General features: G+C 36.7%; 1 non-coding gene across 1 annotated transcript; it reads right to left on the reverse strand.

The window, feature by feature from the left end:
- Nucleotides 1-556: 556 nt before the first annotated feature.
- Nucleotides 557-665, reverse strand: LOC123457129. Its single transcript, XR_006634903.1, has one exon. It is a non-coding gene; the product is annotated as a U6 spliceosomal RNA (small nuclear RNA).
- Nucleotides 666-19,032: the final 18,367 nt, after the last annotated feature.

Raw genomic sequence — 19,032 nt, forward strand, 5'->3', positions numbered from 1 at the left:
AAGACACATGTGAACACATTCCTATACCATGTTAGATCATGAGAACAATGCCTACACATGCATCCCCAAAGTACTAACGATATGGTATTTTCTCCAACAGAGAATTAAATTGAATACTTATGTACTACAACAAACACATGTTGATGCTCATATTCATTATAAAAATAGTCGAATTTTAACATCAAAAAATTGGTTGAGACAAAATACACTGAGAAGTAATTCACCTTTGGGACTGAGAAGAAATACGGTTTCAAGATTAGATGACAGTACCATATCTTTTACTTATTTGATTGTCTATTTTTTCTTTATTTAAACTGTGGAACACATGGATAGGAGAGACAGCTTAGTGGCTAAGACATTTGCCTTCAAAGCCAACAGACCATGATTTAATTTCCTAGGACCCACATAAGCCAAATGCACAAGCTGGCACATGTATCTGGGGTTTGTTTGCAGTGGCTGTAGGCCCTGGAATGCTAATTCTCCCTCTTTCTCTCTCTCTCCCTGCTCTCCTTCTCTCTCTCTCCCCTCTTTCTCAAATGAATAAAAGCAAATAAAATAAAATATGGAATACAGCAGGAATCTGTTTGCCATTTTTGAACAGGGCCATGTTAATCTAATCTGTATCATTCCAATTTTAGTAAATGTTCTACTGGAGTGAAGAGAATCTTATTTTTCTAATACTATTTTCAACCACTTAATCTTAAATGAAAACTGTGTCTCTAATTGAACACATCCCAAATGCCCTACTTACAAAAGATATAAAGCTGAATAATTGTACTCATGTATGTATTGAGGTAATGTTAAGTCCAAGCTGTTAGGTGCAGGTACATGAGCATGAATTTGGTTGCATCACATTAAAACTAAGGTCATTTAAACTCTAACTTCTGGCCTCAAGAGATGCCTTAGAGGTTAAGATCCTTGCATTTGAGACCTAAGTACTCAGGATCTATTCCTCAGTACCCTCATCAGACAAGTGTAGAAACTGGGGCATACATCTGGCGTTTGTTTGGAGTGACCAGAGGTACTGGAGTGCCCATATTCTCTTTCTCTCTCTTTAGCAAACAATTTTTTTTGAAGTTCTTAACTGCTGAGTGCCTAAGGACAGCAGTGATATAAATAAAAGTTGGGATGACCTTTCTGGAATATATTAACTCATTTGTCATTTAATAATTGTCTGGGTAGAACATATGCTTCCCATATCAATATTTAAAAAATTTAAATACAGATTAAGCTTTGATAAAATCATAGGAGATATATACAGAAAAGGAAAATATTTAGCTACTTTGTTTCTTTGCCTTAAAAAAACCTATATTGGAACTGCATTAACTATTGACCTAAACTTGAAAACTATGGCTGGATAATGGATACTTAAAATATTTTTATTTGTACACTTTATAGAAGAGAGAGTGGGGGAGATTGAGAATGGTCAAGCCAGAGCTTCCAATCATTGCAAATGAGCTTCAGATGTTCCCCATACACTCTGAATCTGGCTTTAAGTGGGCACTGAGTGATTAAACTTTGGCTGATGAGGATTGCAGGCAAAATCCTTAACCTCTGATCCATCTCTTTGGCCCCATTTTAAAATATTTATTTATTAGGAGGGCATTGGTATTGCATGCCTTAATCCCAACACTCAGGAGCAGAGATAGGATAGGAGGATCATAATGAGTTAAAGGCCATCCTGAAACTAAATATTGAATTCCACATCACCCTTGGTAAGAGTAAGACCCTATTTCAAATTCCTTCTCCAAAAAATTTAATTATTAATTGATTCATTCATACATTTGAGAATGAAAAATTGAGAAGTTAGCAGTTAGAATGTTGTAGAGCAATGTTTACTATAAATACCAAAATTTTATATTAATCATCAAAGTACCTATGGATACATTGCCAATTTTCATTAAAATTGCAGTCATTTCATCAGTCCATGGATTTCCCACAAATTCTAATCAAACACATGCAACAACTTGAAAGCATGGAGAACATAAACTGTCATGTGTTGATCACATCCCATCCCATAGGGCAACCTTAGAATGTGATATAAATAATAAATCTTGGGGTCACTATATGAGTTTGCATTATGAGGACTTGCATTATGCTTTTGAAACTGTGAAAGAAAACAGTCTTAGGTTTTATGTTATTCGTGTTTCTTTTTTTCACAATGGTAGAGTAGGAACACAACAATATCACTATTTAAATTATGTATTACTTAAATGTTCACTGTAAACTAAAATTTTCAAGGTCATAGTTGATGTCAAAGGGCTCTAATGTGCTTACTGCATCTGAAAGTAAATGTCTGTGCCTTTTGGCCATGCAATAATTGAATAATGCCAAAATGAGAACCTTGTGAGATAAGGGTTTTCTCAAAATGCATAGGCAAAATATAATACATTTTTTCAGAGCATTTTGCAAGTACAATTTGTAATAATTAGCAGAATTTGTTGCTGACAAGAGAAATCCATACATATGAAAATGAGAGCTAAATACCTTTTGATATTTTGTATGTTTGAAGTTGCTCAATCCTTTATACACAATGTTTTAAGAATGTCAAGTGGGGGGGGGGCGGCTGGAGAAATGGCTTAATGGTTAAGCACTTTCCTGTAAAGCCTAAGGACCATGGTTCGAGGCTTGATTGCCCAGGACCCACATTAGCCAGATGCACAATGGGGCGCACGCATCTGGTGTTTGTTTGCAGTGGCTGGAGACCCTGGCGTGCCCATTCTCTCTCTCCCTCTCTCTCTCTTTTTCTCTCTGTCTTTCTCCCTCTCTCTCTCTCTCTCCCTTTTGTATGTCACTCTCAAATAAATAAATAAATTAAATTTTTTAAAAAAGAATGTCAAAACCAGCAGATCTGAATCATTATATTTAATTCTGTAATCCCCACTGAGGTAATTTAACCAGACTCTTGGAGAGTTATGATATGGCTCATGAAACATCCAACTGTTAGTGGCATTTTAAACAATAACCTGTCTTGGTTTAGTCCATAAAAATTGAAGTGGATCACCTGGAAGAGTTAAAAATAATAAAACTCTCATGTGGAAAGATGCTTTGGTCCAACATTGGCTCAGAGCAACAGGCAGTAAACAATGTGGCCGTGAGGCTGAAGGCACTGTAGAGTTGGTTTCCCATAGTCACCCTTAAGGATCTGATACTCACTAGATTTGCTTCGAAGTAGATATTTTAAATTCAGTGTTTTGAGTCTGTATCAGTGGCACAGTCCATCTTGTCGACACACAAATTATAAGAAATATTATGCATCAGTTAATTTGCAACATACTACTGAACACATGAAAAAGAATTGACTACCCTATGCCTTGCATTCACTTATGAAGTTCATAGTAAATATTTCACAGATTTCTGAACATTTGAGTCTGTGTCAGCATGGTTCACTTTTTTTGAGGGGTTGGGCAAATTGTGGGTGAAATGAAGCACATCTTGCTGGGAGGTCTGTCTGTATCTCATGATGGCCTGAAGTCCTAGCTCTTAATGGAGACAGACAAATGTTCCTTCATACATTGGATTCCAGGTGCAGGTGTATTTGGGAATGACAGCCACCCCCATCATGTCAAGGATGAGACTGAAATTTTGACATCTGTAAACTCACACTTTAGTTCATGTCTGCCACACATAATTTCTCTGCCTATCCTATGGATATCTTTAGTAAACAGAAAGAAAATTACTTTTTAAAAGTGACATTAATATTTCATTCTCACCAATGAGAAGCAAGTAGATAAAATGGAATCATAGAACAAATAGATATAACATCTCAGAACATTCCATCAAAGTTTAGAAATAGGTGAAACTAGCCTGGCATGGTGGTGAATGCTTTTAATCCCAGCACTCAGGGGGCAGAGGTAGGAGGATCATCATGAGTTTGAGGACACCCTGAGACTACATAGTCAATTCCAGGTCAGCTGGGACTAGAGTGAAAAATTACCTAGAATAAACAAAAATAAATAAATAAATAAATGACATAATAAAATGGTATAATAAATAAATAGGCCTGGAGAGATGGCTTTGTGGCCAGAGGCCCTGACGTGCCCATTCTCTCTCTCTCTCTCTCTCTCTCTCTATCTGCCTCTTTCTCTGCCACTTTCAAATAAATAAGTATAAAAATAAATAAATAAATAGATTAAAAGGTGAAACTTTTGGAAGGCAATTTTTTCTGTGTTTTGAATGTATACATTCAGGTCATAGTATTAAAGTCAGTAATGTACAGGCCAGTAAAACGAAAGTAGCATTTTAACAACATTGATTCTACATGTAGAATTATATTGCTGTGTCCTATCTATTATTTATTTATCTATCTATCTATCTAGCTATCTACCATCTAATTATCTATCTCTACTTCACAGTTCCTTATATCCCAATTTGTGAGAAAAAAACAAAAACAAAAACATAAAGTGTAAGATTGTTTCCTCCCTAGGTTTTGTTTGTATTACCTTATTTTATTTATTTAATCATATTTTTATTAAATACTTTTGTATGCAGTAAATACAGTCAGTTTGGTATCAAAATTAGGCTCATCCATGACCTACCCCCTCCCCGTGGCCCCTCCTTGTTGAGGTATATGGGTCATGCCTTGTGGAGTTAGCCCAAAGTTATGGGTAAGATAAATGTCTTTGCATATCATGATGCAATATGTGGCGCTGACACTCTTTCTGCACCCTCTTCTGCAAAAGTTCCCTGAGCCATGTTAGATTCACTTTTGGTCTGCTTCAGTGATGAGATGTTGGAGGCCTCTGGGGCTCTGGCTCTCTTATTTTTTATTTATTTTAGTTATTTGTTTGTTTTTCTTTTCACAATTTTTATTAACATTTTCCACAATTATAAAAAATATCTCATGGTAATACTCTCCCTCCCCCCCCCAACACTTTCCCCTTTGAAATTCCATTCTCCATCATATTGCCTCCCCATCTCAATCATTGTACTTACATATTTTCAATACCAACCTATTTAGTACCCTCCTTCCTTCCTTTCTCTTCCCTTTATATCTCCTTCTTAACTTACTGGCCTCTGCTACTAAGTATTTTCCTTTTCACACAGAAGCCCAATCATCTGTAGCTAGTATCCACATATGAAGGAGAACATGTGGTGCTTGGCTTTCTGGGGCTGGGTTACCTCACGGCGTATAATCCTTTCCAGATCCACCAATTTTTCTGCAAATTTCATAACTTCATTTTTCTCTACCACTGAGTAGAACTCCATTGTATAAATGTGCCACATCTTCCTTATCCATTCATCAGTGGAGGGACATCTAGGCTGGTTCCATTTCCTGGATATTATAAGTTGTGGCTCTCTGATTTGGTAAGAGTTGATTTTTCTCTGTGCTGATCTTCCCCCTTGTGTTGGTATCCGGTTCATCAGGAAAACAGCACCCTTGCTTGTTTTGCCTACAAGAAGCAGATCACAATAACCAAACTCGAAGTAGGCACAAAAACCTTCAAAGTCCATGAAAACACCAACCCACATTTACCATCACAATATGGTGGGGATCTAATCAAATCTCACAGTCATTACCCTAAATATTAATGGCCTTAATTCACCCATCAAGAGACACAAGCTAACAGGATGGATCAAAAAATTAGACCCCTCAATCTGTTGCCTTCAAGAAACACACCTCACCATTAAGACAGGCACCTCCTCAGGGTGAAAGGGTGGAAAACAATATTCCAAGTAAATGGGAATAAGAAACAAGCAGGTGTAGCTATATTTATATCAGATAAAATAGACATCAAACAAAAAATAATAATAAAAAAGACAAAGGCCACTTCCTACTTATCAAGGGAACAACCCATCAAGAGGATATTACAATCATAAATCTGTATGCACCAAACACAGGGGCATCACAGTTCATAAAACAAAACCTACTTGACAATAAAACAGAAATAACCACCAACACCATCATAGCTTTGGACTTCAATACACCATTATCAGTAATAGAAAGATTACCCAAACAAAAAATCAAAAGGGAAGTAAAAGAGCTCAACAATATCATAGATCACTTAGACCTAATGGACATCTACAGAACTTTCCATCGCAAATACACAGACTACACATTCTTCTCAGCAGCCCATGGAACATTCTCTAAAATAGACCATATACTGGGTCACAAGGGAAGCCTCCACATATTTAGGAAGATTGACATAATTCACTGCATGCTATCAGCTCACAATGCTATATTGCTAGACATCGACAACAAAAGACCCACCAAGAATCCCAATGGTACCTGGATTCTGAACAACACACTTTTAAACAATAAAAGGGTAGTGGATGAAATAAAAAATGAAATTGCAAAATTTCTGCAATGGAATGACAATGAGAACACATCACACCAAAACTTATGGGACACAATGAAGGTGGTCCTCAGGGGAAAATTCATAGCACTTAATGCCTTCATAAAAAAAGACAGAAAGATCCCAAATCAATAACCTATCCATCCACCTAAAGGAACAGGAAAAACAAGAAAAATCCAACCCAAAGAGCTCCAGAAGGAAAGAAATAATTAAAATCAGAGCAGAAGTTAATGAATTGGAAACCAAGTAAACAATTAAGACAATTGACAAAACAAAGAGCTGGTTCTTTTCAAAAATAAACAAGATTGACAAACCCCTGGCCAATTTGATCAAGCAAAAGATGGAAAATCTTCAAATTAACAAAATTCAGAATCGAAAGGGAGAGATCACAACAGACATAAGTGAAATTGGAAGAATCATCAGGAAATATTTCTAAAACATCTATTCCACAAAATTGGATAACTTGGAGGAAATGGATAAATACCTGGATGCATACCATCTATCAAAGTATTACCTTATTTTAATAGGAAGAAGACTTTTGAAAAAATCAACTTTTGTTGAACAATATTTATAATATGAAATAGTGGCATGTCATGAAAGTCATACAAAATCATACCGCTCATTCAACTTATTAACAATATTTTGTTTTTCTAATTTCCTAGTTACATCATCCACTACATCCTGAAAATACAGGTAAAAAGAGTTACATCATCCTTCATCTCTAGTTCTTCCAGTTCTCGTATGTTATCACCCAATAAAGACACTATCCAAAAATTGATTTCTAGTCATTAATATATTAGATTTCACTTGAATATTTGGCAACTAGATTTTTTTACATTAAATCCTAATACAAGAGAGGGAAATAGTGTCTGAATTTTGACTTATTTTTCAAATAATTGAAATTCTGCACACAATGGTTATTTCCAGTGTGGTCTTGATATTGTAAATGGTTTTTCTGCATGTGTATGTGAGTATCATGCACATTAATACTTGTAGAAATGCTGATTTGCGTGTGGCATGTGCAAAGGTGAGCCTGCTGTCAATGTCATTATCCTATTCCTCAGGGTGAGTTATTTCTTGCTGAACCTGGATCTCACTGAATCTCCCAGGGAAATCATAGGCACGTCTGTGGTCATGCTTTCTGTGCTTCCCTACTGCTGGGGCTTCAGAACTATGCTAAAACACCTGGATTTTTATATTCTAACAAACTCAGTTAAGCTCCTCATTCTTGAATGACAAACAAACGTATCCACAGAACCATCTCCACAAGTCATAGAATTTTTTAAGTGGGGAAGAGAAGAGGTCAGATTCCTGATATCTTTCAAGTTTCTATGACTAGTAAAAATATTTGTTGAAATTTTCTTATTTCTAGAGTTAATGTTTTTGCAGTAAGACTCTGTCCTTAGTCTCATGCATGTATCAACAGATTCACTCACTTTATGGAAGGCCATTATTAAATAAGTGTGTGGAATACAATGGTGAGGGGACATTTCTTTTCTCATAAAGTCCTTCACAATGAAGCAGGTGATTATTTTGGGTGTTGGAGGAGGCTGTTGGAGATGGAATGTTTCCTTTTTACCCTGGATTTGCTAGAACTCAACATATAAATAATTCTGCTAACAAAAATTGTGAATAACTTCAGGTATATGTCCCTGATTGCTATGTCTAAGAAAATAACCCATAATTATACCCTGACATTATGACACTATAGAATTTTAGCTGATAAATAATTCATGACTTTTCCAAGCAAGTGCATATAGTATGGTAGGGCATATGCCTGGTGTCGCATGAACTGAGAGTGTGAGGCAAGAGTTACTGAGATCAAAGGCATGGTCTACATAGACTGAGTTAAGACAAGAGAGTATGATATTTTATCTGCTAAATTTTAAAAAAATCCAAAGCAAAGCCATCGTGTCTTCCAGATTTTGTGAAGTTGTGTTCATGAAAGGTAACATATTTTTCTTAGCAACTTCAAAAAGTGAATAAAAATCATTAACATCATCTGCAGCTGTGCATCTCTGGGTCATTTACAATTTATTCATGACACTCTAACTGGGCGCTGGCAGGGAATGAAATGTAGCATGAGCTAAGACCTCATGGTTCTTTCAAGACTGGACAGCAACTCAAGTTTTCATAGAGATTTTTGTGTTTCAGTGGAAATTTTACAATTTTGTTCCAGCCACAATGCCACATGTTTTTCATCCACACAAGAAAAATCTTGCTGACCTCAAATTAAAAGTGATGAAATTTCCTTACAACCATCATAAAATTCAACCTCATGTACATAAATCCTTAACAGATGAAGCTCTAGTATGCTGATTAACTGGTGAGGCTATGGACACTGTGCCACAATTCCCTGAGAACTTAAAAACAAGTCCAGTTATATGTGTCACCCATTCCTCTAACTTTTCTCATCTATTTCTATTGGAACCATGGCACATTATTTTTATCAAAATATAAACATCAAATCTTGTGGGTGGTAATATAGTTTCAAATCCATGTAAATTACAGTCATATCCCTTGAAAATATGGTTAAGTCCAAGGGATGTATAGGATTATTTGTAGCTTATGGTGATATAAGTAAATTTTTGGCAAAATTTTGTTTAATCTTAGCTACTCATTTTTTAAGATATGCATACAATTTTTATTTATTTTATTAGCTATGGACATCCTTTTTAAATACTAAAAATGGTTTATGAAGTGAAAAAAATAAATTCAATAAAAGTAAAACCTATATATAAGAGTGGTTATCCATTCCACCATAACATTTTTTAAGTGAAAAGGACAAAGTATGGCATGGAAAGTTATAGAAAACTTAGCCAAAATACAACATGGAAGGGAACACATTTACAGGATAATTTTATTGATTTCCAAGATATAAACTGTAACAGTTTTTTGTAGGGCTCACTCTAGTCACAGGTGTTCTGGAATTCACTATGTATTCTTAGGTTACTTTGAACTCAAGATCTTTCTACCTTTGCCTCTGGAGTGCTGAGATTAAAGACATATGCCACCATGCCCAGTTAATTGTGGTGCTTTTATTGTATTGTTTTGTTTCTATGCTCTCTCTCTCTCTCTCTCTCTCTCTCTCTCTTTCTTTTGTGTGTGTGTGTGAGTGTGTGAGTGTGTGTGTGTGTGTGTGTGTGAGACAATTCTTAAAATATTTTTTGTTTGTTTTTATTTATTTATTTGAGAGTGTCAGAGAGAGAAAGAGGCAGAGAGAGAGAGAATGGGTGTGCCAGGGCCTCAAGCCACTGCAAACGAACTCCAGATGCATGCGCCCCCTTGTGCATCTGGCTAACGTGGGTCCTGAGGAATCGAGCCTTGAACCAGGGTCCTTAGGCTTCATAGGTAAGGCCTAACCCCTAAGCCATATCTCCAGCCCAAATTCTTAAAAGAACCATTGTGGAACTAGATGAGCAGTGATGAAGGAAGATGGATACAGAAATACAAAGGTATTCATCGATTTTGAAATAAAGATAAGTTATGACAACTGAATGCTAAATATTCAAAACACAAAGTCAATTTCCATACACAAGAGGAATAAGTGTTCTATGCATAGAAATCATTGTATATGCAATAATTTTCCAGACTTCAGAAAGAATTTACAGTACTGAAGTCCACTTTGTATTTTAGATTAAACATTAACATAAAATCTTTTACCTTGGAGCTGGGTGTGGTGTTGCACATCTTTAATCCCAGCACTGGGCATGTGGGAGTATAGCTGTGAGTTTGATGCAAGCCTGAGAGTACATAATGAATTCCTGGACTGCCTGGGCTTCAGCAAGACCCTACTTCAAATAAACAAAAAAATAATCCTTTATCTGGTTGCATTTATAAAAATTTTTCTTGTGTGTGCATATATAGTGAAATACTTTTTTTATTTTTATTTTTTTATTTTTATTTTTTGGTTTATCGAGGTAGGGTCTCACTCTGGCTCAGGCTGACCTGGAGTTCACTATGTAGTCTCAGGGTGGCCTCGAACTCATGGTGATCCTCCTACCTCTGCCTCCTGAGTGCTGGGATTAAAGGCGTGTGCCACCACGCCCGATGTGAAATACTTTTGATACCCACATTCAACAAGAAAACACGATTTATGATGCTATGTACTAAAGAAAAAAAAATAAAATTATATGTACAAGAAAAAGTTGTATTCTTATCACATTCATATCAAGAAAAAACTTATTTAAAATATCAAGGGGGGGGTTGGGATGGCTTAGCAGTTGAGGCATTTGCCTGCAAAGCGAAAGGATCCAGGTTTGATACCCCAGGATCCACATTAGCCAGATGCACAAGGTGGAGTATATGCCTGGAGTTCATATGCAATTACTGGAGGCCCTGGAGCGACATTATCTCTCTCTCTCTCCCCTTTTTCTCTGTCAAATAAATAAGTAAAAATAAAACATGAAATATATGCCAAGAGGATAAAGACAGGATTATTAAAACACAGGGAGAACAGTAAAACATTGCCTTTATCAAATCACACTATTGCCCTTGTAGAAGGGTCATACACCTTAGATCATGATGACCTACACTCTGTGAGATCAAGGTAGACATGAAACTTCAGAGGTTTCTTCTCAGCACACACAAAGCAACTGAGAGCCACCGCCAGCAGCAGAATCTTTCTGGTCCTGGTGCCTCCTTTCCCCCTTCCTCAGAAAATCAGGTCAACTCTCTACTCTGCAGAGAATGTTGAAAGATGCTGTAATCACAAGACTCTGTAATCTTTCTTTCTTTTTTTCTTCTCTTTAATTTGCACATCCTGATTGGAGCTCGTTTGTGCCTGGGCTTGGCATTGCTTTATTTTGGTAATGAAATTAGTGACAAGTGATACTACATAGGAAGTGGAAAATTGACATTACACATCCGAATGTGCACCATCCACAGGAAATATGTTAAGGATAGAAACCCTTTTATACTCTGTTATGTAATAAAGGAGACTAGAAAAGAGAGCCCCAGGGTTTTTGAGAACTTGCACAGAATCTGGGTTTGGTTTTGAGCTTCTCTTTGTCATAATATGTTTGCTGGTATGGTTGCTCAGTGCTCACAAATGTAGCCAGGGATTTATTATGGCCTTTGAATATTGATCGGCTATAACTTACAGGAGGGACGTGATGGCAGCCAGAGTTAGAATGGAGGAAAGGGAGTTTCCAACCTCAGTCCATAGTGGTATTTAGTACAGAGTTTACTGTGAGTGTTTTGGGGCTTCAGTGGTTGTGTAGTGTTCATACTGGGACATCCTGAGATCATGCAAAGATATGTCCTGGGCTGGATTGTTTTAGAGTGCTTTGAAAACTGGGACTCAGGGTGAATCCTTGAGTATTGAATTGGGGAGATACTTGAATCCTGCAGTTTTCTGGCAGGTGCATGAGCTAGGAGAGAGGCATAGCTTCCTAGAATACTTTGTTGCATGACAATGGGGTCCTGGTTTTTCTTAAAAGAGAACACGGACAGGTATGGTGATGCACACCTTATATCCCAGCAAATAAATGGAGGTAGGAGGATCACTGACATTGAAGCCATTCTGAGATTCTGTTGTTAATTTTCGGTTACCCTGCACTAGAGTGAAACCCTATCTACAAAAGAGAGGGAGAGAGAGAGAGGGAAGAGGGGTATAACAGAACCACCAGTCCATGTGTGTCATGTTGATTAGGATGGTCACTCCATGGGATGGGGAGATATTAACCTTATGAGAGATCTTGTAGGAGAAAGTCATTGGCCACTTTATTGGATGCTGATGCTGTGTCAGATGGGTTACTGGGAGAACAGTAGTAAAACTGAATCAAAGTTAATATGTGGTCGTGGTGGGGGGATCAAAATGAAATCTAGGCACTTCCAGGGGCAGGAGGCTCTGTATAGATGTCAGTAGTGGGTCCCAAGGAGCTATCAGGAATCCATCCAGATATTGTAACTGACCAAACCTGCTATCACCCAGGTCCACCGATATAACCTGGGAAAATGACTCTAACACTGCACCACAACAAAGTAGATTCCAGGGTCGTCCAGAGGTCCCCAGGCACCATAATCACAATGAAGATTCCACACCTCTGAGGTCTAATTGGAGAGTATCACATGGTAAGTTGAAAACCACCTTCATAAAGATCCCCAGGTAGAGGGGCAGTCTATCTCCAGGAGCTTCTCCCAGTGTGATTCCATTCCCAAATACAGGTGGAGAAAAATTTATACAACTGAATGTTTTTATGATACCAATTGAATTCTGACTCAGAAGCGATACCAGAGAGTTATATGTTTTCATCAGTTTTCACAGTCTAGTCTTATGCTTTAATGTCTAACTAGCATTGCATTGTCTATGTGTAAATAGTTATTTCCAATTTCTTCATTCTTCTATAAATAGGTTGTTTCCAGCTACTAATATTGGGGTGGATATGGCTAAGGACAGAAGAGTTACTCTCCGTCAAGATCTAAATCCCCATAACACACTTTCCTCCCATGAAAAAAAAAAAAAAACAAACAAACTCAATTTACACTTGACAACATCTATCTGTTTAAATCATGTGTGAAGAACTCATCAGTCATGCTGAAAATTGACATTTTCTCATTCAATTCTGATAGGCAACCACTGTAGATCATTGTTTGGGTATCATTTATATTTCTAGCAGGATTATTCCAAAGAAAGTTTATGGTGATCAGTAAACTCAGTTTCTTGCACATGGGTGAACAAATACAATCACTATGTGATTTTACAAGGACAGCAACAGAAGCCATGGTGAATTGTATTGTAAAATACGTAATGAGGCACCAGGTCTGTACCAAAATACAATGCTTGTGATGTACCTGGAGTTTTATAACATTTCATTCCAAAATCAAGACTGTTCATACAAATGGTAAATTCTTTTCCCATATCATACCCCAATTATCCTTTTATACAATAAAATTCTATATTTAATTTTAGGAAAGTATTATAACAATTAAATTCTCATCTCTTATAGTTAGTTGTCTTCACATTTTAACTTGCCTAAGACAAGACTGTATACCTTCCATAGGCAATGGAAAAAATTTTATACCTACATTATGAATCCATATGAAAAAAGGAACTTTCATATATATGTAACAAATTACAAAGCTATTGGTAGACAGTATTGTGGGTACAACTGACCATATGTATAAGACCAGCATTGGTGAGAATTCATTGTAATTTGTTCCACTACATAATTTGGACTTCATTTTATTTATTTATTTCTTCATTTATTTATTTGAGTAAGAGGAAGAAACATATAGAGAAGGAATTGGCATTTCCCTGCAAAAAAATTGAGGTGCATGTACAACCTTGTCCATTTGGTTTACATGGGTTTTGGGGAGTCAAACCTGAGTCCTTCGGCTTCAAAATCCAACACCTTAACCACTATACAACCCTGTATTCGGAAGAAAAATAGTTTAAATTGCACTAGTTTTTGTTTGTTTGTTCAAGGTATAATCTCACTTTAGGGAACAGTGATCTGGAACTCACTCCGTAGCTCCAGAGTGCCCTCTAACTCACAGAGATCTTCCTCAGCCTCCCAAGTGCAAGAATTACAGGTGTACACCACCACACTGGGCTGAAATTGTACATGGAAACTAGAAGAAAAATCCATAAAATATTTAGTTTGTTGGGTACATGAGTCAGTCTTAAACAGAAATCACAAGACATTGGCTACTACGTTTTCTAAGGCTATTTGTGAATGAAGCCAATGCTTATCCTTGTTGGTGGGGCCTCCAAAACGTACTTTAAGATGAGACCAATTACAACACTTGTAAGACATGGATGAAGTCTATATTTCAGAAAATTTAAAGTATCCACTTCCAAGAAAGTTTCTAAAATGACTATTTTCTAATGATCTCAAGTCTCATACTTGCTGATTAGAATTCATGAAGGTGATTTCTCAATAAGTTCAATACTACACTTGCTGTACAAGCAAAAAAAAAAAAAGCTTGAACATTCTTTCACTTACTGTTGGTAGTGTGCTAATGCTATTTTTCAATGCAGGTCATTCTTAGGTGTGCTGGTCAAAGTATTCTGGTGAAATTTCTCAATAATAAAACTTCTACACTTGCTGATCAGAGCATGCTAAAAGTATTTGGAAAAACACAATGCATGCCCTGTCTGGTGAAACTCTACTAATGCTGCTACTCAATGAGGACAATTCATCCAGTGGATATACACAGATTCCTAAATCTATTTCACAATGAGGTCAGTTCTTACACTTGTTTGTCAGAGTATATCAAGGCTATATCTCAATAAATAAAATTTCTACACTTACTGGCCAGAGTGTACAAAGGTCATTTTTCAATGATGGCCATTCCTACCTTTGCTTGGCACCATGTATTCAGATTGTTTTTTAATAAGGAATTCCAAAACTTGTTGAAGAATGCCTTTGGAATTTTATAGGGATTGCATTAAATGTGTAGATTGCTTTAGGTAAGATTGCCATTTTCACAATATTGGTTCTTCCAATCCAGGAACAAGGGATGTTTCTCCACTTTCTAGTGTCTTCTGCGATTTCTTGAGAGTTTTAAAGTTCTCATTGAAGAGATTCTTTACTTCCTTGGTTAGGTTTATTCCAAGGTACTTTTTTTTGATGCAATTGTGAATGGGAGTGATTCTCTCATTTCATCCTGTGTGTTTGTTGTTAGCATATATGAAGGCTACTGATTTCTGTGTATTTACTTTGTATCCTGCTACATGGTTGTAGGTTTTTTATCAGCTCTAAGAGTTTGCTAGTAGAGTCTTTAGGGTCCTTTATGTATAGAATCATGTCATCTGCAAATAATGATAACTTGATCTCTTCCTTTCCAATTTGTATCCCTTTTATACATGTCTCTAGCTTTATTGCTATGGCTAAGACTTCCAAAACTATATTAAATACCAGTGGGGACAGTGGACACCCTTGTCTTGTTACTGATTTTAGTGGAAAGGCTTCCAGTTTTTCCCCAATTAGTAATATGTTGGCTTAGGCTTGTCATAAAATGATTTTATTATATTGAAATAGTTCCTTTCATTCCCAGTCTCTGTAGGACTTTTATCATGAAGGGATGTTGGATTTTGTCAAATGCTTTCTCTGTGTCCAATGAGATGATCATGTGATTTTTGTCATTCAACCTGTTTATATAATGTATTACATTTAAAGATTTGCGTATTTTGAACCATCCCTGCATCTCTGGGATAAAGCCTACTTGGTCAGGGTGAGTGATCTTTGTGATATATTCTTGTATTCTGCTTGCCAATATTTTGTTGGGAATTTTTGCATCTATGTTCATGAGGGAGATTGGTCTGTAATTTTCTTTCTTTTTTTTTTTTTTGTTCTATATTTGCCTGGTTTTGGTATCAGGGTGATGCTGGCTTCATAGAAGGAGTTTGGTAGAATTCTTTCTTTTTCTATTTCCTGGAAAAGCTAAGAAACAATGGTGTTAGCTCTTCTTTGAAGGTCTGGTAAAATTCAGCTGGGCCTGGGCTATTTTTAGTTTGGAGAGTATTGATAACTGTTTGGATCTCCATGTTTGTTATAGGTCTATTTAAGTGACTAATCTCATCTTGATTTAAATTAGGTAGGTCACATAAATCAAGGAAATCATCATTTTCTTTCAGATTTTCATACTTTGTGGAGTATATGCTTTTATAGTAAGTCCCTATGATTTTTTTGAATTTCTCTGGAATCTCTCGTGAAGTTACCTTTTTAATCTCTAATTTTATTAATTTGTGTCTCTTCTCTCTTTCTTTTGTCAAATTTGCTAAGGGTTTATCAATCTTGTTTATGCTTTCAGAGAACCAATTCTTTGTTTCATTAATTCTTTGGATTGTTTGTTGTTGTTCTTCTTGTTGTTGTTTGTTTCTATTTCACTAATTTCTGCCCTAATCTTTATTATTTCTTCCCGTCTACTGATTTTTGGTTTGCCATGTTCTTCTTTTTTCCAGGTTTAAGGTGAAGCATTAGGGAATTTACTTGCAACCTTTGTATTTTCTTAATATAGGCATATAGGCTATAAATTTACCTCTTAGAACTGCCTTCATTGTGTCCCAGAGATTTTGGTATGTTGTGTTCTCATTACCGTGTGACTCTATAAATTTTTGGATTTCCTTCTTGATTTATTCATTGACACATTCATCATTTAGTAGTGTATTGTTTAGATTCCATGATTTTGTGTATGCTCTACAGTCTTTCTTACTACTGATTTGTAGTTTAATTCCATTGTGGTCAGAGAGAAAGCAAGGAATTCTTTCAATTTTCCTGAATTTGTTAGATTTGCTTTGTGTCCTAATATATGGTCTATTTTAGAGAATGTTCCATGTGCTGCTGAAAAGAATGTATATTCTGCAGTATTTGGTTGAAATGTCCTGTGTATATCTGTTAGGTCCATTTCTTCTATGACCTCATTTAATCCAGATGCCTCTCTGTTTACTTTTTCCCGGGATGACCTGTCAATTGATGAGAGTGGGGTGTTAAAGTCACCCATTACCACTGTGTTTGGTGTTATCTATGACCTTAATTCTAATAGTGTTTGTTTGATGAATTTGGGAGCCTCCTTATTAGGTGCGTATATGTTTAGGATTGTAATGTCCTCCAGTTGGAGTGTGTCCTTAATCAATATAAAGTGACCTTCCTTATCTTTTTTGACTAATGTTGGACTGAAGTCTACCTTGTCAGATATTAGGAGAACAACCCCTGCTTGTTTTCTAGGCCCATTTGCTTGAAACACCTTTGTCCAACCTTTCACCCTAAGATAATGTCCATCCTTTGTAGAAAGGTGAGTTTCTTGGAGACAACAAATTGTAGGATCCTGCTTTTTAAACCAGTCTGCAAACCTATGTCTTTTTTTGGGGCATTGAGGCTGGTCATAATAAGAGATGTTATTGAAAGGGGTGTATTTATGTTTGCCATTTTTTTGTGTGTGTTTCCGGTTCTACCTTTGCTCTCTTGTATTAACTAGTATTTGAGTATTGCTTGTTTTTTCCAGGTTCCTTATATTTGTGCTTTTCCTTTTCTTCAGCATGGAGGATTCTATCAAGTATTTTCTGTAGAGCTGGTTTTGTCTTCAAATACTCCTTTAACCTGCTTTTGTCATGGAATGTCCTTATTTCTCCTTCTATTTGAATGGATAGCTTTGCAGGATAAAGTAACCTTGGTTGACAGTTGTTATCTTTCAGAACTTGGAATACATCACTCCAAGCCCTTCTGGCTTTTAAAGTTTGTGTTGAATAATCTGCTGTGATCCTGATGGGCTTGCTCTTGTAGGTAACTTGATTTTCCCTCTAACTGCTTTCAATATTTTTTTATTTGGGTTGTGTGTTTGGTACTGTGATTATAATATGGTGAGAGGTTCTTTCCAGGTTTTGTCTGGCTGGTGCTCTAAAGGCTTCCTGCATCTGCATTGGCACCTCTTTCCCAATTTGTGGGAAGTTTTCTTTTATGATTTTGTTGAAGTAGCCTACTATGCCTTTGGAGTGGATTTCTTCTCCTTCTACTATGCCCTGAATTATTATATTTCATCTTTTCATAGTGTCCCGAATATCTTGAAACTCCTACTCATACTTTTCTATGAGTTCATCTTTCTTTTTGTTGGCCTGTATTAGATCTGCCACCTGGTCTTCCAGCTTAGCTATTCTGTCTTCTCCTTCATCCATTCTACTGGTGAGATTTTCTACAGTTTTTTATTTCGTTTACTGTGTTCTTCATTGCTAGTAATTCTGACTGGTTTTTCTTTATTATTTCTATTTCCTTATGTATGTCTTGTATTGCCTTCTTTATTTCATGAAATTGGTGTCCTGCATCTTCTTTGATTCCTTTGATTTCCTCTTTGAGTTCCTCTTTTACTCCTTTGATTTGTTCTCTGACTTCTTTGAACATATTTACAATCATTTTTTTTTAAATCTTTCTCAGGCATTTCCTCTAACTCATTCTCACTGGAGGTCATTTCTGATGCATTAATACTGTTAGGTGGATTTATATTGTCTTGCTTTTTAGTGATTCTTGTGTTATAATGTATATATTTTTGCATCTTGGATTAAGTTAATGCTTGGATTTTCTATCTATCTGGGTATTCTTAGCTGTATCAATTGATCTGATGTTATACATCTTTAGGATAGGAGCTTAAGGTGTTAGGTGTGGCTCTTAAGGCTCTCAGAGTATCTACAAAGGTGCTCCTAGGGGTTGAGATTCTCTGCTATGGGAGTATTCAAGTAGGCTGTGTGGAATAAAATACACATAGATTCTAAAATTGAACTAAAAACTGTACACATTCAATCAAAATTAGCACCAAATATTTATGCAAGAGTAGTTATAACAACCAGATCCTCTCTCAATAAAGAGGTTAAGATTTGTGGTCTGTTGAGGGATCCATGTCAGTTTGTGACCAAGTGAGACCCTCCCCTGGTGCAATCAATCCCAATTACATTTTTGGATGATTTTGGTCTCAGTCAAGTTGCTGGCTGGGTCTTTGGGCTGCTGTCCTGATTTCTGGAGTTGGGCACTGGCTTTTCCTGCAGGGCAAACAGCCTGGCAACTGTGGCCCTGCAGATTGGCACCCCAGCTGCTGGAACCACTACTGGTGTTGCTTAAGCTGCCACTGCTGGATCTGCCACTGCTGCTGCTAAAGCTGCCGCTGCTGGGTCTATCGTTGCTGCCACTGAATGTAGTGCTGCTGGATTTGCTGCTGCTGCCTCTGAAGCTGCTGCTGCTGTAGCTGCCACTGCTGGTTCCACTACCACTGCCTCTGTAGGTGCTGCTGTTGGATCTGCTGCTGC

This window comes from Jaculus jaculus, chromosome Y (genome assembly GCF_020740685.1).
Source record: "Jaculus jaculus isolate mJacJac1 chromosome Y, mJacJac1.mat.Y.cur, whole genome shotgun sequence".
Taxonomy (NCBI): Eukaryota; Metazoa; Chordata; class Mammalia; order Rodentia; family Dipodidae; genus Jaculus; species Jaculus jaculus.